At 37.0% G+C, this 24,655-nt stretch overlaps 1 protein-coding gene across 6 annotated transcripts in view; it reads left to right on the forward strand.

Annotated features, from left to right (window-relative positions):
• The window catches only part of ZC3H12B (zinc finger CCCH-type containing 12B), a 624,873-nt gene that overhangs the window by 496,993 nt on the left and 103,225 nt on the right, over positions 1–24,655 (forward strand). Inside the window, exon 1 of one of the 6 annotated variants that reach the window (XM_032329790.1) lies at positions 22,479–22,509. The exons of the other annotated variants lie outside the window; for them this stretch is intronic. The gene's annotated coding sequence lies outside the window, so the exon portion shown is untranslated. Of the gene's footprint in view, positions 1–22,478; positions 22,510–24,655 lie in introns of those variants that run through there. 6 annotated transcript variants of the gene reach the window in all.

Consider the following 24,655-nt stretch of genomic DNA (forward strand, 5'->3'; position numbering starts at 1 on the left):
CCTGTCCATGTTGATACAAAAGTTGGGTATTCATCCTTTTTGACAGAGGCATAATACTCCATAGTGTATATGGACTACATCTTCCGTATCCATTTGTCTGTTGAAGGACATCTTGGTTCTTTCCACAGTTTGGTGACTGTGGCCATTGCGTCTATGAACATTGGGGTATATGTGTCCCTTCTTTTCACTATATCTGTGTCCTTGGGGTAAATACCCAGCCATGTAATTGAAGGGTCATAGGGAAGCTCTATTTTTAATTTCTTAAGGAATCTCCACACTGTTTTCCAAACTGGCTGCACCAACTTGCATTCCCACCAGTAGTGTAAGAGGGCTCCCCTCTCCACATCCTCTCCAACACATGTTGTTTATAGTCTTGTTAATTTTGGCCATTCTAACTTGTGTAAGGTGGCATCTCAATGTAGTTTTGACTTGAATCTCCCTGATTACAAGTAATAATGAATATGTTTTTCATGTGTCTGTCAGCCATTTGTATGTCTTCATTGGAGAAGTGTCTCTTCATGTCTTCTGCCCATTTTTTGACATGATTATCTGTTTTGTGTATGTTGAGTGTGAGGAGTTCTTTATAAATCCTGGATATCAGCCCTTTTTCTGTACTGTCATTTGCAGATATCTTCTTCCATTCTATGTGTTGCTGCTTTGTGTTGTTGACTATTTATTTTGCTCTGCAGAAGCTTTTGATCTTGACGAAATCCCAAAAGCTTATTTTTGTTTTTGTTTTCTTTGCCTTTGGAGACATATCTTGAAAAAAGCTGCTGTGGCTGATGTCTAAGGGGTTACTGCCTATGTTCTCCTCTAGGATTCTGATGGATTCTTGCCTCACATTGAGGACTTTTATCCATTTTGAGTTTGTGTATGGTGTAGATGGAAAGAAGGGAGTTGGGGGGAATTGAAGGGGGAGATGAACCATGAGAGACTGTGGACTCTGAGGAACTAAATAAGGGTTTTGGAAGGGAGGGGGTGGGAGGTTGGGTGGGTCTGGTGGTGGGTATTGTGGACAGCATGTATTGCATGGAGCACTGGGTATGGTGCATACACAGTGAACTCTGGAACACAGAAAAGAAATTTTTAAATAAATAAAATTTTTTAAAAAGATATACTTGTAGTGAAAAGAGGGTCCATCTGTACCTCAATGTTTATGGCAGCAATTACCACAGTAGCTAAACTATGGAAAGAGCCAAGATGCCCTTCAACAGACAAATGGATAAAGAAGATATGGTCCATATATACTATGAAGTATTATGCCTCCATCAGATTGGATGAGTACCCAACTTTTGTGTCAACATAGAGGGGAATGGAGGAGATTATGCTGAGTGAAATAAGTCAAGCAGAGAGTGTCAATTATCATATGGTTTCACTTACTTGTGGAGCATAAGGAATAACATGGAGGACATTAGGAGAAGGAAAGGAAAAGTGAATTGGGGGCAATCAGAGGGGGAGACTAACCATGAGAGACTGTGGACTCTGACAAACTGAGGGTTTTGGAGGAGAGGGTGAGGGGTTAGGTAAGCCTGGTGGTGGGTATTAAGGAGAACATGTATTGCATGGAGCACTGGGTGTGGTGCATAAAAAATGACTCTTGGAACAGTGAAAAAGTAAAATAAAATTAGAAAAAAATAAAGAATGAAAATAAAGAAAAGCAAATGTACATGGAAATAAATGAAAATGAAAACACGACTGTCCAAAATTGGTTGCAGCAAAACTGTTCTAAGATGGAAATTCACAGCAATATAAGCCTACCTCAAGATTCCAGAAAAATCTCAAACAACCTAAGCATAAACATAAAGGAACCAGAAAAAGAACAACAAAGGAAGCCTAAAGCTAGCAGAAGGAAGTAAATAAATTTTAAAATAGAAATAAATAATATGAAAACAATAGAACAGATCAATGAGATCAGGAGTTTGTCTCTTTGGAAAAAAATCAACAAAATAAATAACCTCTATCTAGTCCCATGAGGAGAAAAGAGAAAGGACTCAAATAAATTAAATCACAAATGAGAGAGGAAAAATAACAACCAACACCACAGAAATACAAATGACTATAAGAGAAAATTATGAAAAACTATATGGCAGCAAATTGGACAATCTAGAAGATATGGATAAATTCCAGGAAACATATAAACTACCAAAGTTGAAACAGAAAGAAATAGAAAACTCGAACATACTGATTATCAGCAAAGAAATTGAATCAGTTATCACAAAATTTCTAACAAACAAAAGTCCATGAACAGATGGCTTCACCAGTGAATTTGTCCAAATATATAAAGACTTAATACATATTCTTCTAAAACTATTCCAAAGATAGAACTGGAACTAAAACTTCCAAATACATTCTATGAGGCCAGCATTATGCTAGTACCAGAAGGACATCACTAAGATAGAACTACATGCCACTATACTTGATGAACATACATGCAATCCTCAACAAAAAACTAGCAAACTGAAGCCAACAATACATTAAAATAATTATTCTCCACAATCAAATGAGATTTACTCCTGGATTGCAAGTATGATTCAATATTCACATATCAGTCAGTGTGATACATCACATAAATAAGAGAGATGATTATGACATTATGACCATTTCAATAGACACACAAAAAAGCATTTGACAAAATGTTTCAACAAAGTAGGTTTAGAGAAAACATACTTCAATGTAATAAAGACCATTTATGAAAAGCCCATAGGGAACATCATCCCTGATGGAGAAAAACTGAGACTTTCCTCTAAGATAAGGAATAAGACAAAAATGACCACTATCACCCTTTTATTCAATATAGTCTGGAAATCTTACCCACAACACTCAGACAATGAAAATAAATAAATACCATTGAAATTGATGGGGAAGAATTAAACCTTTCACTATTTGCATATATATAGTATATATAGAAAACCTGAAAGACTCCACCCAAAACTTCTAGAATTGATAAAAAAATTCAGTAAAGATGCAAGATACAGAAATCTGTTGCATTGCCATACACCAGTAATGCAGCAGCAGAAAGAGAAATTAAGAGAACAATCTCATTTAAAATTGCACCAAAAGTAGTAAGATATTTAGTAATAAACCTAACCAAAGAGGTGAAAGACCTGTACTCCTAAAACTAAAAAACACCAATGAAAGAAATTGAAGAGGGTACAAACAAATGGAAAGACATTCCATTCTCCTGTACTGGAAGAGCAAATATTGTTAAAATGCATATACTACATCAAATAGTCTGAACAGTTAATGCATTCCCTATCAAAATACTAGCAGTATTTTTCACATAACTGTAACAGTCCTAAATTTGTATGGAATCACAAAAGACTCTGAATAGCAAAAGCAACATTGAAAAAGAAAAGCAAAACTGGAGGCATTGCAATTTCAAACTTCAAGCTATATTACAATGATGTAGTAATCAAAGTAATATGGTACTGGCAAAAGAATGGACACATAGATCAGTAAAGCAGAATAGAAAATCCAGAAATGAATCCACAATTATATGTTTAGTTAATCTTTCACAAAGCAGGAAAGAATAGGAAAGTATCCATTAACTGATGAATGGATAAAGAAGATATGATAGATGATAGATAAATGATAGATAGATTGATGTATAGATAATTGGTAGATAGATGATAGACAAAAAGATATAGAGTGATATATAATGGAATATTACTCAGCCATATAAAGGAATGAAATCTTGCTATTTGCAATGACATGGCTGAAGCTAGGGAATACAATGCTACATAAAATAAACCAGTCAGAAAAAGGCAAGTACTCATGTGTGGAACTTAAGAAACAAAACAAGTAAAAAATGGGGAAAACAAAAGAGAGAGACAGAGACAGAGAAACCAAGAAATAGACTTAATTATGGAGAACAAACTGATGGTCTCCAGAGGGGAGATATGTGGGGGAAAATGTTAAATAGGTTTAAGGAATGCACATCTTATATTGAGCACAGGGTGATTCATGGAAGTGTTGAGTCACTATATTGTACACCTGTAACTATATAACACTCTAGGTTAACTAACTGAAATTAAAATTTTAAAAATGACACAGAGCTCTAGTAAATGATAGAATGAAAATTTGTACCCAGATCTCCTGACTCCAACCTCAAATGCAAAAGTGTTCCCACTACGTTTAAACTTGTATGTCTTGGAACCTTGAGGGGTCACCAGCACCTTAAGTTCATTGGGGCAGCCAGGAGATTGTCCATGACATAACATGGTTAAAGTATTAATTAAGAAAACATACACTGCATTATCAACCATTTATTAAGTTGAAAGCTTAACACATATTTTATTTTAATATGTAAAACTATTTCTTATGAATGTTACTGGCTACAGAAGTATAGCTGCTACTGAGATAGAACAGAACAACTTTAGAAAATTATATATATATATATAACTGCCTGAGGAAAGAAGAAAGCAAAAGAAACAAAGAATCTTTACCAATGAGTCATGGAAGTGGCCATAGTTTCTGGAGGAAATGCTTTTATAACTGCTCCCCAGCTATCACTAGTGGCCAGAGAATACACATTTACTGCATAGTTACTCTAACAGATGGCTTCTTCAATAAGGTATAATACAGTTTCCACACACTAATTTCAACTGATCTCTCTTTAGACATTCTTTAGATAGAAAGAAAAAAATATAGTAAGTTGTAACCCACTATTTCTTTGTCCTTCTAGGAGACTGAGAATTAGAACGTTTTTTTTTTTAATGGAAGATTAAATTCAGATAATTTAATGGACATTGCTGCTATGAACATTGGGGTACAGGTGCCCCTTTGTTTCACTACATCTGTATCTTTGGGATAAGTACATAGTAGTGCAATTTCTGGGTCATAGGGTAGCTCTATTTTGAACTTTATTTACCAGTGTGTTTTTAGTTCATTTGGACAATAGACTGTGTATAGAGCAGGATGTTTTACATGTGCTATGATAGTCTTCCCTAATGAAGTAAGTGATGGTAGAAGGTAGCAGAAAAATGAGCCCCAGTTCAAAATCAAAGAATAATGGGTCTTGAAATCAAATTGTCTGTCTATTATGTTTAAAACCCTGGAAGGACAAATGGATATTGAAAGTCAACAGACTGTTACTTTCCTATAAACATTTTGTCTAAAGCTTACACATATGATGAGGGGACAAGGTATAAGACTTGAGGCTGCTTAATCATGCACAGTTAAGAAATGAAATCCAAAATTTTTAATATCTCAGTTGTGCTTAGCTCTCCTCATGAAAATTTTTGGTGTGACATGCATCATTTTGGGAATGCACTGAAGCTCAAAAAAAATTTTAATGTTCTTCAACAGATGAATGGATAAGGAAGATGTGGTCCATATACACTATGGAGTATTATGCCTCCGTCAGAAAGGACGAATACCCAATTTTTGTAGCAACATGGACGGGACTGGAAGAGATTATGCTGAATGAAATAAGTCAAGCAGAGAGAGTCAATTATCATATGGTTTTACTTATTTGTGGAGCATAACAAAAAGCATGGAGGACATGGGGAGTTAGAGAGAAGGGAGTTGGGGTAAATTGGAACGGGAGGTGAATCATGGGAGACTGTGGACTCTGAAAAACAATCTGAGAGGTTTGAAGTGGTGGGGGGTGGGAGGTCGGGGTGCCAGGTGGTGCGTATTATAAAGGGCACGGATTGCATGGAGCACTGGGTGTGGTGAAAAAATAATGATACTGTTATGCTGAAAATAAATAAATTTTAAAAAAAATTTAAAGAAAAAGCCAATTTTGTTTTAGAGGTGTGTAAGGACAGGCTGAGAAGCATGTTCTCACTTGAGAAAAATCCTATGTTTACAAAACACATAAAATATGCTATTTCTTAAACTATTTCTTTGTTAAGTATTACAACCTAAAAACCATTCAAGAGTACATAAACAAGTGGGTGTAATTAGAGGTTGAAGAAGCAGTAAAGCAAGTCTTTACCTCTTTTCTGATATAATCACTGTGTGTAATAAATTTAATATAAATTAAAATGAGAGGATTTGGATCTTGAATTTTCTCAGATCGCTTTCATGTGAACCTTTTTCATTTTGAGAATCAGTAAAGGTTTCTAACCTCTTTCCCTCTCAATCATTGAGAGAGATTACATTTTATGTTTCTCCCTGGGATTTTTGTAACTTCTTTACCTGATGTACTTGACATAGGGAATTGAAAAGTGAGATATATAGGAAATAAGAATCCAAATCAGGGTTATGTAGGTAATGATGTGACCTGGTTGATTTAGAACATGTATGTGAAAGCACAGAGGAAACTATAACAGGTAATGTAAATGTAAATAAGTATTTATACTTTATTATTATTACTAAAATATCATAACTATTATATTCCACTTTTTAAATTTAAATTCAGTTAGCTAATATGTAGTACATCATTAGTTTTTAGTGTAGTGTTCAATGATTCTTTAATTGCATATAGCACCCAGTGCTCATAACATCACATGCCCTCCTTAATATCACCCAGTTACCCCAACTCCACACCCATTTCCCCTTCAGCAACCATCAGTTTGTTTCCAGAGTCAAGAGCTTCCCATGATTTGTCTCCCTTTCTGATTTCTTCCCATTCAGTTTTTCCTCCCTTCCCTTATGATCCTCAGCACTGTTTATTATATTACCACATATGAATGAAAGTGTAAGAATTGTCTTTCTCCAAATGAATTATTTCACTTAGCACAATAAACTGCCGTTCCATCCATGTCGATGTAAATGGTAGTTATTCATCCTTTCTGATGGCTGAATAATATTCCATTATATTTATATACCATATCTACTTTATGCATTCATCTGTCAAGGGAGATCTCAGCTCCTTTGACAGTTTGGCTATTGTGAATATTGCTGCTATGGACATTGGGGTACAGGTCCCCCTTTGTTTCACTATATCTGTATCTTTGGAGTAAATACCTAGTAGTGCATTTGCTGGGTCATAGGGTAGCTCTATTTTGAAGTTAATGAGGAACCTCCATACTCTTTTCTAGAGTGGCTGTACCAGCTTGCATTCCCACCAACAGCATAAGAGGTTTCCCCTTTCTCCACATCCTCCCCTACATTTGTTGTTCCCTGTCTTGTTAATTTTAGCCTCTCTGATAGACATAGGTGGTATCTCATTGCAGTTTTGATTTGCATTTCCCTGATGCCAAATGATGTGAAGCATTTTTTCACGTGTGTGTTAGCCATTTGCATGTCTTCTTTGAAGAAATGTCTGTTCATGTCTTCTGCCCATTTATTGACTTCTTTATTTGTTTTCTGGGTATTGAGTTTGAGAAGTTCTTTATAGATATGGGATACCAGCCCTTTATCTGTTATGTTATTTTCAAATATGTTCTCCCATTTCTTGGGTTTTCTTTTCATTTTATTGACTGTCTCCTTTGCTTTTTCTCTTGAAGTACAAATAGTTTATTTTTGCTATTTATTTATTTTAGAGAATGGGAGAACATGGGCAGGGGAGGAGGGGGAGAGAGGATCTCAAGCAGAGTCACTGCTGTATGCAGAGCCCCACACAGAGTTCTATCTCATGACCCTGAGATGATGACCTGAGCCAAAATTGAGAAGGATGCTTAACCAAGTGAGCCACCCAGGTGTCCCTTATTTTCTATCTTTAAAGTAAAATCTGTTGTCTTCATATAATACAGATTTGTATTATTTCTCCTTAAAGTTAATTCTAAAAACAATGGTACAGTTCAAAGTGTAAGAACTAAGAAAAGAGCTTAGTTTCTTATGATGACTGAAATATGGTGACTTCTCAATTTTCTAGGCCCTACCAAAAATCATGCATAGTAGATAATTTTTGATATATGTAATATCCTTGAGGATGCCTATTATGAAAAGAAATGCTAGAAGGGAAAGAGAAGGGTAGTTGTCTAATAAGATGTCCTTGTATCTCCCTCATAACATGCCTCCCAGAGCACTGACTGAAATTTAACACTTTCACAAATAATAAAGTGGCTTAGCCACCTGTAGATCATTAAGAATTTAATATTTTCTTCTTGATTTGGTTACTGCTTGACAGTTCTGTCCTACATAACTACTGAGTTTGTCTTTTATTTTTTAATACATTTCCAGTGGTTCTGGAAAGGATAAAGTGGAGTTTGTAGTAAAACATGAAGACTTATCTCAGAATTTTGTTCTGTCTAAATGCATACAAGTGAACTATATTTCATATTAAAGAGATGGGAAGGAGGATGTGAATGAAGAAAGTAGAATAAGTCAACTGAATGGGAAAGAGAACACTTTGTTTTCTTGGCAATAATTTTCTGAGGTCAATGTTGGTAGTTGTGACTTGCAGACATTTATCTGCTTCTTAAGTTCTTATTTATTTATTTATGTTATAATTGTTCTATTATTGTTGTTCTCAATCTCTTATATATATATGTATATGTATATATGTATATGTATATATGTATATGTACATATGTATGTACATATGTATGTGTACATATATATGTATACATACCATATATATGTGAAAAAATATATATATATATATATATTCAGTACTCCCCATGGTTTCAGGCATCCATTGAGAATCTTGTAACATATCTACCATGTATAAAGGGGGACCAAAGCATCATTAGTTGGACAAAAAGTTTTCTCTGTGAACACATAGTTGCCTCTAGTGAGCACTAATTCCCTTTTTAAGAGCTCATAAATCATCCCTTTAGTAATTTCTTCTAGTCATGATTTTATAGATTTGATAACTCATTTAAGTTCCTTGGTCCTTTTTTCTTTTTCCTCCCTTTCCCATTTCTAGTTAAATGGGAGACTCTGTATCCATCCTTTGGATAATTCTTTCTTCTTTGTCAAAGATTAGTTGACCGTAGAGTTGAGGGTCCATATCTAGTTTATCTACCTGCTCCATTGATCCATGTGTCCATATTTGTGCCAATACCATGCTGTCTTGATGATCACAGCTTTGTAAATATAGGTTGAAGTCAGGCTTTGTGATACCACCAGCTTTGGTTTTCATTTTCAACATTCCTCTGGCTATTCAAGGTCTTTTCTGGCTCCATATAAATTTTAGGATTATTCATTCCAGCTCTGTGAAAAATGCTGATGGCATTTTGATGGGGATTGCATTGAATGTGTAGATTACTTTGGGTAACATAAACCTTTTTAACAATTTTCTTCCAATCCATGAGCATGGAATGTTTTTCCACTTCTTTGTGTCTTCCTCAAATTGTTTTGTAAATGTTCTGTAGTTTTTGGAGTACAGATTATTTGCCTCTTTGGTTAGGTTTATTCCTAGGTATCTTATGGGGTTTTTTTTTTTTTTTTTTGGTGCAATTGTAAATGGGATCAATTTCTTAACTTCTCTTTCTTCTGCCTCATTACTAGTGTATAGAAACGCAACTGATTCCTGTGTATTGATTTTATATCCTGCCACATTGCTCAGTTCCTGTATGGGTTATAGCAATTTTTGGAGGTTGGAGTCTTATTGGTTTCCCACATAAAGTATCATGTCATCTGTGATGAGGAAGAGTTTGATTTCCTCTGCCAATTTAAATGTCTTTTATTTCTTTTTGTTGTCTGATTGCTGAGACTAGGAGTTCTAGAACTATGTTGAACAACTGTAGTGAGAGTTATCATTGCCATTGTGTTTCTGACCCATTGTGAATGATATTCGATGTGGGCTTTTTGTAGACGGCTTCGGTGATATTGAGATATCTTCCTTTTATCCCTACAGTTCAGAGAGTTTTAATCAAGAAAGGATGCTGTATTTTTGTCAAAGGCTTTTTCTGCATCAATTGAAAGGGTCATATACTTCTTTTCTTTTTTTTTCTTAATGTGATCTATCCCATTGATTGATCGGTGAAAGTTAAACCACACTTTCAGCCCAGGAATAAATTCTACTTGGTCATGATGAGTAAAATTTCTAATGTACTGTTGGATCCTATTGGCTAGGATCTTGGTGAATATTTTGCCGCTTCCAGTCTGCGACGAGAGAAGAATTAGGCACAAACAAGTCAGCTGAAAAATACTGGCAGCAAGGGACAACAGTCAAAAAGGACTGCTGCCACAAGCAACTCCACAGTCTCACTTTTATTAGATAGAAAAAAATAGCCAATAGAAGGATTGATGAAGGTCAAATGTTAATCCTGTCTTGCAGACAAGCAAGGAGGAGGATAAAGTTTATAGTTAAACAAGCACATTCAAAGGACTCATCTAAACTAAAAAACGGGCACTTCTAGGATGAGAAAGGAGCAATAACGGATAAGGGAAGCAGGTGGTTTTCGATCCACCCTGAGCTGACAGGGCGTTCCCAGGTGCTCTGCTTCCCTGAAGCAGGCCGCGTTCCGCCCTGGGCAGGCCGGGCGTTCCCAGCTGCCCGGCTTCTGTGAAAAGGCGGCCTTGCGCCCTGAGTGAGCCAGGTATCCCCAGCTGCCCAGCTTCAAGGTCGTATATCGTCCTTCTCCCCAAAGACCTGTTGTCAGTATATGTATTTCTTTTTTTTTTTTATAAACATATATTTTTATCCCCAGGGGTACAGGTCTGTGAATCACCAGGTTTACACACTTCACAGCACTCACCAAAGCACATACCCTCCCCAATGTCCATAATCCCACCCCCTTCTCCCAACCACCCTCCCCCCAGCAACCCTCAGTTTGTTTTGTGAGATTAAGAGTCATTTATGGTTTGTCTCCCTCCCAAATCCATCTTGTTTCATTGATTCTTCTTCTACCCACTTAAGCCCCCATGTTGCATCACCACTTCCTCATATCAGGGAGATCATATGATAGTTGTCTTTCTCCGTTTGACTTATTTCACTAAGCATGATACGCTCTAGTTCCATCCATGTTGTTGCAAATGGCAAGATTTCATTTCTTTTGATGGCTGCATAGTATTCCATTGTGTATATATACCACTTCTTTTTTATCCATTCATCTGTTGATGGACATCTAGGTTCTTTCCATAGTTTGGCTATTGTGGACATTGCTGCTATAAACATTCGGGTGCATGTGCCCCTTTGGATCACTACGTTTGTATCTTTAGGGTAAGTACCCAATAGTGCAATTGCTGGGTCATAGGGCAGTTCTATTTTCAACATTTTGAGGAACCTCCATGCTGTTTTCCAGAGTGGCTGCACCAGCTTGCATTCCCACTAACAGTGTAGGCGGGTTCCCCTTTCTCCACATCCTAGACAGCATCTGTCATTTCCTGACTTGTTGATTTTAGCCATTCTGACTGGTGTGAGGTGATACCTCATTGTGGTTTTGATTTGTATTTCCCTGATGCCGAGTGATATGGAGCACTTTTTCATGTGTCTGTTGGCCATCTGGATGTCTTCTTTACAGAAATGTCTGTTCATGTCCTCTGCCCATTTCTTGATTGGATTATTTGTTCTTTGGGTGTTGAGTTTGCTAAGTTCTTTATAGATTTTGGACACTAGTCCTTTATCTGATATGTCGTTTGCAAATATCTTCTCCCATTCTGTCAGTTGTCTTTTGATTTTATTAACTGTTTCCTTTGCTGTGCAAAAGCTTTTGATCTTGATGAAATCCCAATAGTTCATTTTTGCCCTTGCTTCCCTTGCCTTTGGCGATGTTCCTAGGAAGATGTTGCTGCGGCTGAGGTCGAAGAGGTTGCTGCCTGTGTTCTCCTCAAGGATTTTGATGGATTCCTTTCACACATTGAGGTCCTTCATCCATTTTGAGTCTATTTTCGTGTGTGGTGTAAGGAAATGGTCCAATTTCATTTTTCTGCATGTGGCTGTCCAATTTTCCCAGCACCATTTATTGAAGAGGCTGTCTTTTTTCCATTGGACATTCTTTATTGCTTTGTCAAAGATTAGTTGACCATAGAGTTGAGGGTCTATTTCTGGGCTCTCTATTCTGTTCCATTGATCTATGTGTCTGTTTTTGTGCCAGTACCATGCTGTCTTGATGATGACAGCTTTGTAATAGAGCTTGAAGTCCGGAATTGTGATGCCAACAACTTTGGCTTTCTTTTTCAATATCCCTTTGGCTATTCGAGGTCTTTTCTGGTTCCATATAAATTTTAGAATTATTTGTTCCATTTCTTTGAAAAAGATGGATCATACTTTGATAGGAATTGCATTAAATGTGTAGATTGCTTTAGGTAGCATAGACATTTTCACAATATATATTCTTCCAATCCAGGAGCATGGAACATTTTTCCATTTCTTTGTGTCTTCCTCAATTTCTTTCATGAGTACTTTATAGTATTCTGAGTATAGATTCTGTGCCTCTTTGGTTAGGTTTATTCCTAGGTATCTTAGGGTTTTGGGTGCAATTGTAAATGGGATTGACTCCTTAATTTCTCTTTCTTCTGTCTTGTTGTTGGTGTAGAGAAATGCAACTGATTTCTGTGCATTGATTTTATATCCTGACACTTTACTGAATTCCTGGACAAGTTCTAGCAGTTTTGGAGTGGAGTCTTTTGGGTTTTCCACATATAGTATCATATCATCTGCGAAGAGTGATAATTTGACTTCTTCTTTGCCGATTTGGATGCCTTTAATTTCCTTTTGTTGTCTGATTGCTGAGGCTAGGACCTCTAGTACTATGTTGAATAGCAGTGGTGATAATGGACATCCCTGCCGTGTTCCTGACCTTAGCGGAAAAGCTTTCAGTTTTTCTCCATTGAGAATGATATTTGCGGTGGGTTTTTCATAGATGGCTTTGATGATATTGAGGTATGTGCCCTCTATCCCTACACTTTGAAGAGTTTTGATCAGGAAGAGATGCTGTACTTTGTCAAATGCTTTTTCAGCATCTATTGAGAGTATCATATGGTTCTTGTTCTTTCTTTTATTGATGTGTTGTATCACATTGACTGATTTGCGGATGTTGAGCCAACCTTGCAGCCCTGGAATAAATCCCACTTGGTCGTGGTGAATAATCCTTTTAATGTACTGTTGAATCCTATTGGCTAGTATTTTGGTGAGAATTTTCCCATCTGTGTTCATCAAGGATTTTGGTCTATAGCTCTCTTTTTTGATGGGATCCTTGTCCGGTTTTGGGATCAAGGTGATGCTGGCCTCATAAAATGAGTTTGGAAGTTTTCCTTCCACTTCTATTTTTTGGAACAGTTTCATGAGAATAGGAATTAGTTCTTCTTTAAATGTTTGGTAGAATTCCCCCGGGAAGCCGTCTGGCCCTGGGCTTTTGTTTGTTTGGAGATTTTTAATGACTGTTTCAATCTCCTTACTGGTTATGGGTCTGTTCAGGCTTTCTATTTCTTCCTGGTTCAGTTGTGGTAGTTTATATGTTTCTAGGAATGCATCCATTTCTTCCAGATTGTCAAATTTGTGGGCGTAGAGTTGCTCATAGTATGTTCTTATAATAGTTTGTATTTCTTTGGTGTTAGTTGTGATCTCTCCTCTTTCATTCATGATTTTATTTATTTGGGTCCTTTCTCTTTTCTTTTTGATAAGTCGGGCCAGGTGTTTATCAATTTTATTAATTCTTTCAAAGAACCAGCTCCTAGTTTCGTTGATTTGGTCTATTGTTTTTTTGGTTTCTATTTTATTGATTTCTGCTCTGATCTTTATGATTTCTCTTCTCTTGCTGGGCTTAGGGTTTCTTTCTTGTTCTTTCTCCAGCTCCTTTAGGTGTAGGGTTAGGTTGTGTATCTGAGACCTTTCTTGTTTCTTGAGAAAGGCTTGCACTGCTATATATTTTCCTCTCAGGACTGCCTTTGTTGTGTCCCACAGATTTTGAACCCTTGTATTTTCATTGTCATTTGTTTCCATGATTTTTTTCAATTCTTCTTTAATTTCCCGGTTGACCCATTAATTCTTTAGAAGAATGCTGTTTAGTCTCCATGTATTTGGGTTCCTTCCAAACTTCCTTTTGTGGTTGAGTTCTAGCTTTAGAGCATTGTGGTCTGAAAATATGCAGGGAATGATCCCAATCTTTTGATACCAGTTGAGTCCTGCTTTAGGACCGAGGATGTGATCTAGTCTGGAGAATGTTCCATGTGCACTAGAGAAGAATGTGTATTCTGTTGCTTTGGGATGAAATATTCTGAATATATCTGTGATGTCCATCTGGTCCAGTGTGTCATTTAAGGCCTTTATTTCCTTGCTGATCTTTTGCTTGGATGATCTGTCCATTTCAGTGAGGGGAGTGTTAAAGTCCCCTACTATTATTGTATTATTGTTGATGTGTTTCTTTGATTTTGTTATTAATTGGTTTATATAGTTGGCTGCTCCCACGTTGGGGCATAGATATTTAAAATTGTTAGATCTTCTTGTTGGACAGACACTTTGAGTATTATATAGTGTCCTTCCTCATCTCTTATTATAGCCTTTGGCTTAAAATCTAATTGATCTGATATAAGGATTGCCACTCCTGCTTTCTACTGATGTCCATTAGCATGGTAGATTCTTTTCCACCCCCTCACTTTAAATCTGGAGGTGTCTTCGGGCTTAAAATGAGTTTCTTGGAGGCAACATATAGATGGGTTTTGTTTTTTTATCCATTCTGATACCCTGTGTCTTTTGACAGGGGCATTTAGCCCATTAACATTCAGGGTAACTATTGACAGATATGAATTTAGTGCCATTGTATTGCCTGTAAGGTGACTGTTACTGTATATGGTCTCTGTTCCTTTCTGATCTACCACTTGTAGGCTCTCTCTTTGCTTAGAGGACCCCTTTCAATATTTCCTGTAGAGCTGGTTTGGTGTTTGCAAATTCTTTCAGTTTTTGTTTGTCCTGGAAGCTTTTAATCTCTCCTTCTATTTTCAATGATAGCCTAGCTGGATATAGTATTCTGGGCTGCATGTTTTTCTCGTTTAGTGCTCTGAAAATATCATGCCAGCTCTTTCTGGCCTGCCAGGTCTCTGTGGATAAGTCAGCTGCCAATATAATATTTTTACCATTGTATGTTACAGACTTCTTTTCCCGGGCTGCTTTCAGGATTTTCTCTTTGTCACTAAGACTTGTGAATTTTACTATTAGGTGATGGGATTTGGTCCTATTCTTATTGATTTTGAGGGGCGTTCTGTGAACCTCCTGAATTTTGATGCTCTTTCCCTTTGCCATATTGGGGAAATTCTCCCCAATAATTCTCTCCAGTATACCTTCTGCTCCCCTCTCTCTTTCTTCTTCTTCTGGAATCCCAATTATTCTAATGTTGTTTCATCTTATGGTGTCACTTATCTCCGAATTCTCCCCTCGTGGTCCAGTAGCTGTTTGTCCCTCTTTTGCTCAGCTTCTTTATTCTCTGTCATTTGGTCTTCTATATCACTAATTCTTTCTTCTGCCTCATTTATCCTAGCAGTGAGAGCCTCCATTTTTTATTGCACCTCATTAATAGCTTTTTTGATTTCAACTTGGCTAGATTTTAGTTCTTTTATTTCTCCAGAAAGGGCTTTTATATCTCCTGAGAGGGTTTCTCTAATATCTTCCATGCCTTTTTCAAGCCCGGCTAGAACCTTGAGAATTGTCATTCTGAACTCTAGATCTGACATATTACCAATGTCTGTATTGATTAGGTCCCTAGCCTTTGATACTGCCTCTTGTTCTTTTTTTTGTGGTGAATTTTTCCGTCTTGTCATTTTGCCCAGATAAGGGTATATGAAGGAGCAAGTAAAATACTAAAAGGGTGGCAACAACCCCAGGAAAATATGCTTTAACCAAATCAGAAGAGATCCCAAATCGTGAGGGGGGAGAAAGGGGATAAAAAGAGGTTCAAAAAGGAAGAAAGAAAAAGAAAAGAAAAGAAAAGAATTTAAAAAAAAGAAAACGAATAAAGAAAAATATAAAAAAGAAAAAAATATATATTAGATAAACTAGTTAAAAAACGTTAAAAAAGAAAAGGGTAAAAATTAAAAAAAATTTTTTACCCAAAGGCGAGAAAAAAAGAAAAAAATAAAAAAGAAAAAGAAAAAAATTAAATTAACTGCAAGACTAAAAAAAAAAAAAAACAAATCACAGGGAGAAAGCCATGAGTTCCGTGCTTTGCTTTCTCCTCCTCTGGAATTCTGCTGTTCTCGTTGGTATTGAAACCGTACTCCTTGGTAGGTGAACTTGGTCTTGGCTGGATTTCTTGTTGATATTCTGGGGGAGGGGCCTGGTGTAGTGATTCTCAAGTGTCTTTGCCCCAGGCTGAATTGCACTGCCCTTACCAGGGGCTGGGCTGAGTAATCCGCTCAGGTTTGCTTTCAGGAGCTTTTGTTCCCTGACCGCTTTCTGTAGAGTTACGGAGGACGGGAATACAAATGGCGGCCTCCTGGACTCCGGCCCAGAGGAGCCAAGAGCCCGGGGCCCCACTCGTCCGTGTGCCCTCAGAGAACAGAGCCCAGTTACTCCCGTCTGCCTGCCCTCGGCCACGCTCCGAGCTCACCGAGCCTGTGGCAGTTTCTAGGTAACACCGAGCTGTGAGCTTACTGTCAGCTCTCTGTAGCCAGCTTCCCCGTTCCAATACGCGCAAGCTCTGTGACACTCAGAGACCCCCGATCCTTCTGTGACCCTGCGGGCCTTGAGGCCACGCTGACCCCGCGTGTGCTTCGCCCCGGTTTAGCCTCTGGAGCGATGTCCCTCAGTGGAACAGACTTTTAAAAGTCCTGATTTTGTGCTCTGTTGCTCCGCTGCTTGCCGGGAGCCAGCCCCTCCCCCCGGGGTCTATCTTCCCATCGCTTTGGATTCACGTCTCCGCCAGTCCTACCTTTCAGAAAGTGGTTGTTTTTCTGTTTCCAGAATTGCTGTTCTTCTCTTCGATCTGCCGATGGATTTGTAGGTGTTTGCAATCTTTAGATAAGCTATCTAGCTGATCTCCGGCTAGCTGAAGTAGTCTCAGCCTGCTACTTCTCCGCCATCTTGACTCCTCCCCCCAGTATATGTATTTCTTAAGGCCATATCTAAATGTGCTTGGTAACTAGTAAAATCCTCCAGGGGTTACAGTTTAAGTAACAAATGGTTCCAAGGGGCAACAGCATATTTTAGTATCAAAGTTCATCAGGGATATTGTTCTGTAATTCTCCTTTTTGATGGGTTCTTTGTCTGGTTTTTGGATCAAGGTAATGCTGGCCTAAGAGACTGAGTTTGGAAGTTTTCTTTCCCTTTCTTTTTTCTGAAATGGCTTCGGGAGAATAGGTATTATTTATTCTTCAAATGTTTTGTTGAATTCCCCTGGGAAGCCATCAGTCCCTGGACTCTTGTTTGCGAGATTTTTAGATTACTTCTTCAATTTCCTTGCTGGCTGTGGGTCTGTTCAGGTTTTCTATTTCTTCCTATTTCAATTTTGATAGTTTATAAGTTTCTAAGAATAGATCCATTTCTTCCAGATGGTCTAATTTATTTGCATATAGTTGCTCATAATATGTTCTTAAAGTTATATTTCTTTGCTATTAGCCATGATGTCTTCTCTTTCTTTCATGATTTTATTAATTTGGGTCCTTTCTCTCTGCATTTTGATAAGTCTGGCTAGGGGCTTGTTGATGTTATTAATTCTTTCAAAGATCCAGCTTCTAGTTTCATCAATCTATTCTACTGTTTTTTCTGGTTTATATTTCATTGATTTCTGCACTTAATCTTTATTATGTCTCTTCTCTTGCTTGGTTTAGGCTTTATTTGTTCTTTCTCCAACTTTTTCAGGTGCGAGGTTAGCTTGTGTATTTGAGACCCTTAGTTTTTTTTAGATATGCTTGGATTTCTATGTACTTCCCCCATAGGACAACCTTTGCTGTTTCCCAATGGTTCTGAACAGTTGTTTTCATTTTCATTTGTTTCCATAATTTTAAAAATTATTTTCTATCCATCTTCTTCATTCTTATTTTTTTCTTATGTCCAGTTACCCACAATATAGTTGGCCCACTCATTCTTTAATAAGATGGTATTTATTCTCTAAGTGTTTGAGTTCCTTCCAAATTTCCATTCATGATTGAGTAAAAGTTTTAAAGCATTGTGGTCTGAAAATATGCAGGGAATAATACCAACCTTTTGGTATTGGTTGAGACCTGATTTGCAACTCAGTATGTGATCTATTCTGGGGAATGTTCTATGTGCACTCAAGAAGGATGTCTATTCCGTTGCTTTATGTTGGAATGTTCTGTTTATATCTGTGAAGTCCATCTGGTCCAGTGTGTCATTCAAAGCCCTTGTTTCCTTGTTGATCTTCTTCTTAGATGATCTGTCCATTGCTGTGAATGAGATGTTGAAGACCCTTATTACTTTTGTATTTTTATCAATGTGTTTCTCTAATTTGTTATTAATTGGTTGATAAAATTGCCTATTCCCAAGTTAGGAACACAAATATTTATAATTGTTAGGGTTTGTTGTTGTTGTTGTTGTTGTTGTTGGATAGACCCTTACAGTCTTTAGTTTACAGTCTAATTTGTCAGATATGAGTATTGTACTACAGCTTTCTTTTGAGGTCTATTAGCATGATAAGTGGTTCTTCACCCCCTCACCTTCAATCTGGAGGTTATCTAGGGTCAAAGTGAGTCTCTTGTAGACAGCATATCAGTGGGTTTTGCTTTTTTATCTAACGTGATACCCTGTGCCTTTTGATTGGAGCATTTTGCCCATTTACGTTCAAAGTAACTATTGAAAAATATGAATTTAATGTCATTTTATTTCCTGTAAAGTCCCTGTTTCTGTAGATTGTCCCTGTTTCTTTCTGGTCTATGTTACTTTTGGGCTCTCTCTTCACTTACAGGATCCCCATTATTGCAGGCTGGCTGGTGACACAAATTCTTTTATTTTCTTTGTCCTGGAAGTTCTTTATCTCTCCTTACGTTCTGAATGATGGTCTGGATAAAACATTCTGATTGATAGCTGAATAAATTATTCTTGGCTGTATGAGTTTTTCTCATTTACTATCCAGAATATATCATGCCATCCCTTTCTAGCTTGCCAAGCAAGTCTTTGTTGCCAGCCTTATATTCTATGCCTGTAGGTTAAGAACCTCTTGTCTCAAGCTGTTTTAAAGATTTTCTCTTTATCTATGAAATTTGAAATATTTTGTAAATTCCTATATTTTGGTGTGTTGATTTGTTTGTATTGATTTTTAGTGGGGTCCTCTCTTCCTTTTGGACTTGAATGTCTGTTTAATTCCCCAGATTAGGGACATTCTTAGCTATGATTTGCTCAAGTATACCTACTGTTCCCCTCTCTCTGTTTCTTCTTCCTCAGGGACCCTAGTAATTCTAATATTTTTTTTGGTTTATGTTATCACTGATTTATTGAAGCCTCCCCTCATAGTTCATTAGTTGTTTTTCTCTTCTTTCCTCACCTTCTTTTCTTTCCATCAACTTATATGTCACTTACTCTGTCTTCTGCCTCATTTACCCTAGCTGTTAGAACATCCAATTTAGGCTGCATCTCAGTTAAAACACTTTTAATTTGAACATGATTAAGTTTTATTTCTGCACTAAGAGATTCTTGAGTATCTTTTATGCTTTTTTTTTTTTTTAGTCCAGGTAGTAATGTTATGATCTTTATCCTAAATTCCAGCTCTGACATTTTATATATATCCATATCAATTAGATCTGTGGCAGAGATTATTACCTCTAGTTCTTTCTTTTGTTGTGAATTCCTCCTTCTAGGCCTTTTGTTCTGAGAAGAATGGGTGAAGAAGAGAACAAAATTAAAAATATCAACCACGACCCAGGTGAAATACACACTAGACAGATCTGAAAATGTCATAATCTAAAGATGAAAAGAAGAAAAAAATGGGGGGGGTGATAATATAATCTCACTGGTGGAAAAAAAGGGTGATATACTTAGTTTTTGGGTGTATTTTGGTCTGTTTCTTAGAACACACTATATCCCAAAATTGTTCAAAAAGAAAAACTTTTATATATACAAACAATGAAATTGGATACCATGAAAGGAAGCGAAAATAAAGAATATACCTATAAAATATAAACAATGAAAGTTTTAAAAAAACTAAAAATAAATGATTGATAAATAAGAAACTAGTTGAAAATGAAAAAAGATATAAGGAAAAGGAAAATATTAAACTGTAAGATAAACAAACCTTAAGAAAAAGCCTTGAATTCTATGTATTGTTTTCCCCTAGCCTTGGAGTTTTGCTGTCCTATGTGCTCTGTAAACTTGGTATTCACCTGTTGTTTGAGATGGTCTTCTGGGGGAAGGACCTGCTGCACTGGTTCCCAGGTGTCTTTGCTTTTTGGCATTGCACTGCCCCTTGCAAGGGGCCCAGGTTCAGTGTAAGCTGCTACCGGTTCCTCTACTTGCCTTCTGTTACCTGAAGGCTTTCTGCATCTTTTTTTTTTCATTCATTTATTTTTTTTTATTATGTTATGTTAGTCACCATACAGTGCATCATTAGTTTTTGTTTGTGTATAACACCGAGTGCTCCATGCAATATGTGCCCTCCTTAATACCCATCAGTGGGTTAACCCCATCCCCTCACCACCTCCCCTCTAAAACCCTCTGCACTTCTTTAGAAGATCAAAATAAATATGTTCATGTCCTGATCTCCAGTCCCAGAGCTGAAAGATCCTGGACCCTTCTCTTCAGTAAACACTCAGAGATAAGCAGTCTTCACTTTCATTTGTGCCAAAATCTGCAGGCTCCTGTGGTTTGAACTCTCACTGACCCTCCACAGAGGAGGAGTGTTGCTTCATTTCTGCTCTTTGAAGGGCCCCCTCATGGAGAGTGTTCACTAGGTCATACCATAATTCACAGTTTATGAAGGAGCTGAGAGCCCTTTCTGAAGTCACTGACCATGACCGGTTTCCCTGCTCCAGTGCTAGGGAACTCTGTTGGCTAAGGCAGCCTGATTCTTTTCATGACCCTGAAAATCCTGAGACCACACTGTCCCACCTAGGATTTTACCCTGCTTTGCCACCTGGGCACATTTCAGGCTTGTATGTTTCTTACTGGTGCAGATTTCTAAAGGTTCTGTTTTTGTGCTCCATGGTTAGTTAAATCACTTTCTAGTAGCTGACTTACAGAGGCTCCCTCCTCCCCCCATTTATCTTTTAATATATCCTTTCAGATTCACTTCTCAACACTTCTTACTTTGCAAAAAAAGTGGTCACCTTTCTATTTGTAGAAATCCAGCAGTTCCTTTCTTACATTTCAGGTTGGATTAGAGATATTCAGAATGATTTGATAGTTATCTAGCTAAATTCATAGGACCAGAAGAAACAAGGAAAAAAAAAAAGAAACAAGGTCCTCTACTCTTCTGCCATCTAAACTTCCCTCTCCACATCTTGTTTATGCATTCATCTGTCAATGGATATTTGGGGTATCTTTGGAGTTTGGCTATTGTTGATAATGCTGCTACAAATATTGTGGTGCATGAACTCCTTTGCATTTTTTTAAAATCTATTGGGTAATTACCTAGTAGTGCAACTTCTGGGCCATAGGATAGTTATATTTTTATCTGTTTTAGAAACCTCCATAGTGTTTTTCAGAGTGGCTGCACCAGTTTACATTGCCACCATCAGTGCAAGAGGGTTTCCCCTTTCCCCACATCCTCACCAACATCCATTTTTTTCTTGTGTTGTTAATTTTAGCCATTCTTAAATATGTGAAGTGGTATCCCATTGTGGTTTTGATTTGTATTTCCCTAATGATGAGTGATGTTCAATATCTTTTAATGTGTCTCTTAGCCCTCTATATGTTTTTGAAAAAGTGTGTATTCTCATCTTCTGTCCATTTCTCAACTGGGCTTTTTGGTTTTTGAGTGTTGAGTTTGCCAAATTCCTTATAGATTTTGGATACAAAACCTTTATCAGATATGTCACTTTCAAATACCTTCTCCTATTCCATAGGCCTGAATTTTACTTTATTGATTGTTTCCTTTGCTATACAGAAGATTTTTATCTTGATGAAGTCCCAAAATTTGTTTTTGGCTTTGTTTCTTTGCCTCTGGTGATGTATGTAGTAAGAAGTTGCTATGGCTGAGGCCAAGGAGTTTGTTACCTGTGTTATCCCCTAGGATTTTTATGGCTTCAGGTCTCATTTTTAGCTCTCTCAAACATGTTCAATTTATTTTTGTCTGTTGTGTAAGGAAGTGGACCAGTTTCATTCTTCTGCATATTGCTCTCCAGGTTTCCCAACACCATTTACTGAAGAGACTTTTTCCTTTGAGGATTCTTTCCTGCTTTGTTGAAGATTAATTGACCATATAATTGTGGGTCCATTTCTGGGTTCTATATTCTGTTCCATTGATCTATGTGTCTGTTTTTGTGCCAGTACCATACTGTCTTGATGACTAAAGCTTTACAACATAGATTATAGTCCTGAATCTTGATGACCAGCTTTTTTTTTTTTTTCAGGATTGCTTTCACCATTTGGGGTCTTTTGAGGTTCCATACAAATTTTAGGATTGTTTGTTCTATCTCTGTGAAAAATCCTGGTGATATATATATATTTTTAAATTTTTATTTATTTATTTGACAGATAGAGATCACAAGCAGGCAGAGAGGCAGACAGAGAGAGAGGAGGAAGCAGGCTCCCTGCTGAGAAGAAAGCCTGATGTGGGGCTCGATCCCAGGACCCTGGGACCATGACCCGAGCCGAAGGCAGATGCTTTAACCCCCTGAGCCACCCAGGTGCCCCAATCTTGGTGATATTTTTATAGGGATTTCATTAAATGTGTAGATTGCTTTGGGTAATGTAGACATTTTAACAATATTTGTTCTTCCAATCCATGAGGATAGAATGTTTCTTCATTTATTTGTGTCCTGCTCAAGTTTTTTCACAAGTGTTCTATAGTTTTTGGAGTACAGATCTTTTACCTCTCTGGTTAGGTTTATTTTTAGGTATCTTATAGATTTTTGCAATTGTAAATGGGATTGATTCCTTGATTTATTTTTCCCCTGATTCATTATTGGTCTGTAGTATTGCAACAGATTTATGTACATTGATTTTATATCTTGTGACCTTACTGAATTCATGTATTAGTTCTAGCTATTTTTTGGTGGATTCTTTAGGTTTTCTATGTAGAGTATCATGTCATCTGCAAGTAGTGAAAGTTTGACTTCTTCCTCACCAATTTGGATGCTTTTTATTTCTTTTTGTTTTCTGTTGCTCAGGCTAAGACACTCAGTACTATGTTAAATTTTAATGGTCAGAGTGCACATCCTTACATTGTAGAACATCATCTTTGAAAATTTTCTCCCTATTTACCTTCTTTTTTGAGCAAAAGTAACTATTTTCCTTTATCCATCTTCAATGCTTTCATTTATTGCTCCTTACCAGTAATATTAAGCATAAGATGTTAACTAAGGCATTATATATTTATAATTTAGAAAACTCTTCCTTGCCAAAAAATTGTTACTCTTTTCTTTAATGCTTAATTGATACCTTCCTGCTTTTTTTTAATGTTTAATCACTTGTCACAATTTTTAAAAAGATTTTTTATTTATTTGTTTGACAGAAAGAGATATCACAAGTAGGCAGAGAGACAGGGAGTGAGAGAGGGGGAAGCAGGTTTCCGGCTGAGCAGAGAGCCCAATGTGGGGCTAGATCCCAGGATCCTGAGATCATGATCTGAGCCGAAGGCAGAGGCTCAACCCACTGAAACACTCAGGCACCCCACTTGTCACAATTTTTAATTATCAATTATATATATCAATTATATCAATTATATATATATATTTCTATTATTATCTGTCTATTTCTATTATTATCTGTCTCCACTCCCCACCAACACCACTATAAGACATTGAGATCAGGATCTTATGTTTGGTTTTTATGTCCCCAGATCCTAACATGTTTCCTGGCACATAGTTAGAACTAAGTAAATGTTTATTAATTATTTTATTAGTCAGAAATTTAGTCCAAATATTATATCCTTGAATTCATTCCTAATCTCTATAACCATTACCCTTATCTCTCACCCCATGGACAGAATTTAACATTCCCTCTTTTGTATGTGGATGGAAATTTTCAAGTAACTTGAAAGACCAACCATACATTCATGTGTACCTGAGACATACCTAATTTTTATGCCTAGTGTTCTTTTTATTCTCATAGGTGTCTCAGCTTGGACAATAATAAATGGAAAATCTATAGAATTGTGTTTTAGCACTTACTAGAGCCATTTCTAGCCAATCTTTATTAATTTGTTAGTTCTTTGAGGGTAGAATCAATTCTGGTTTCTCTTTCTAGACCTATTTCAGTATCTGGCACTCAGTGACTATTCTTTCAAATGAAAAGCATTCCTGCCATCTTTGCCTCAAGAAGTTTATATTGTTCAACAAAACAAACACAAAAAACACATGACACCTATACCCATACACAGGTTTTTAGGACAGACTGTCAACATTTTTCATAAAATCTTCTTTCTTAAGGCTTTGAAAGGTAAATCCAAGTTTATGTATGCTAAGTCATTTATTTCTTTTCTGCTTTAGGTTATTGAGTAGGATATTTTCCCAATAAATACTAGTAATTACAGTGAGGATTTCTTTTTTTTTTAAGATTTTATTTATTTGACAGACAGAGATCACAAGTAAGCAGAGAAGCAGGGAGAGAGAGGAGGAAGCAGGCTCCCTGCTGAGCAGAGAGCCTGATGTGGACTCAATCCCAGAACACCGGGATCATGACCTGAGCTGAAGGCAGAGGCTTTAACCCACTGAGCCACCCAGGCCCCCCACAATGAGGATTCCTTATGTGGGTTTCTTCCTGACCTTAAATTTGCTACTATATATTGAACACATATTATATGTAACATGCAATTAATTGCATACACGAACA

The sequence above is a fragment of the Mustela erminea genome, chromosome X, assembly GCF_009829155.1.
Source record: "Mustela erminea isolate mMusErm1 chromosome X, mMusErm1.Pri, whole genome shotgun sequence".
NCBI lineage: Eukaryota > Metazoa > Chordata > Mammalia > Carnivora > Mustelidae > Mustela > Mustela erminea.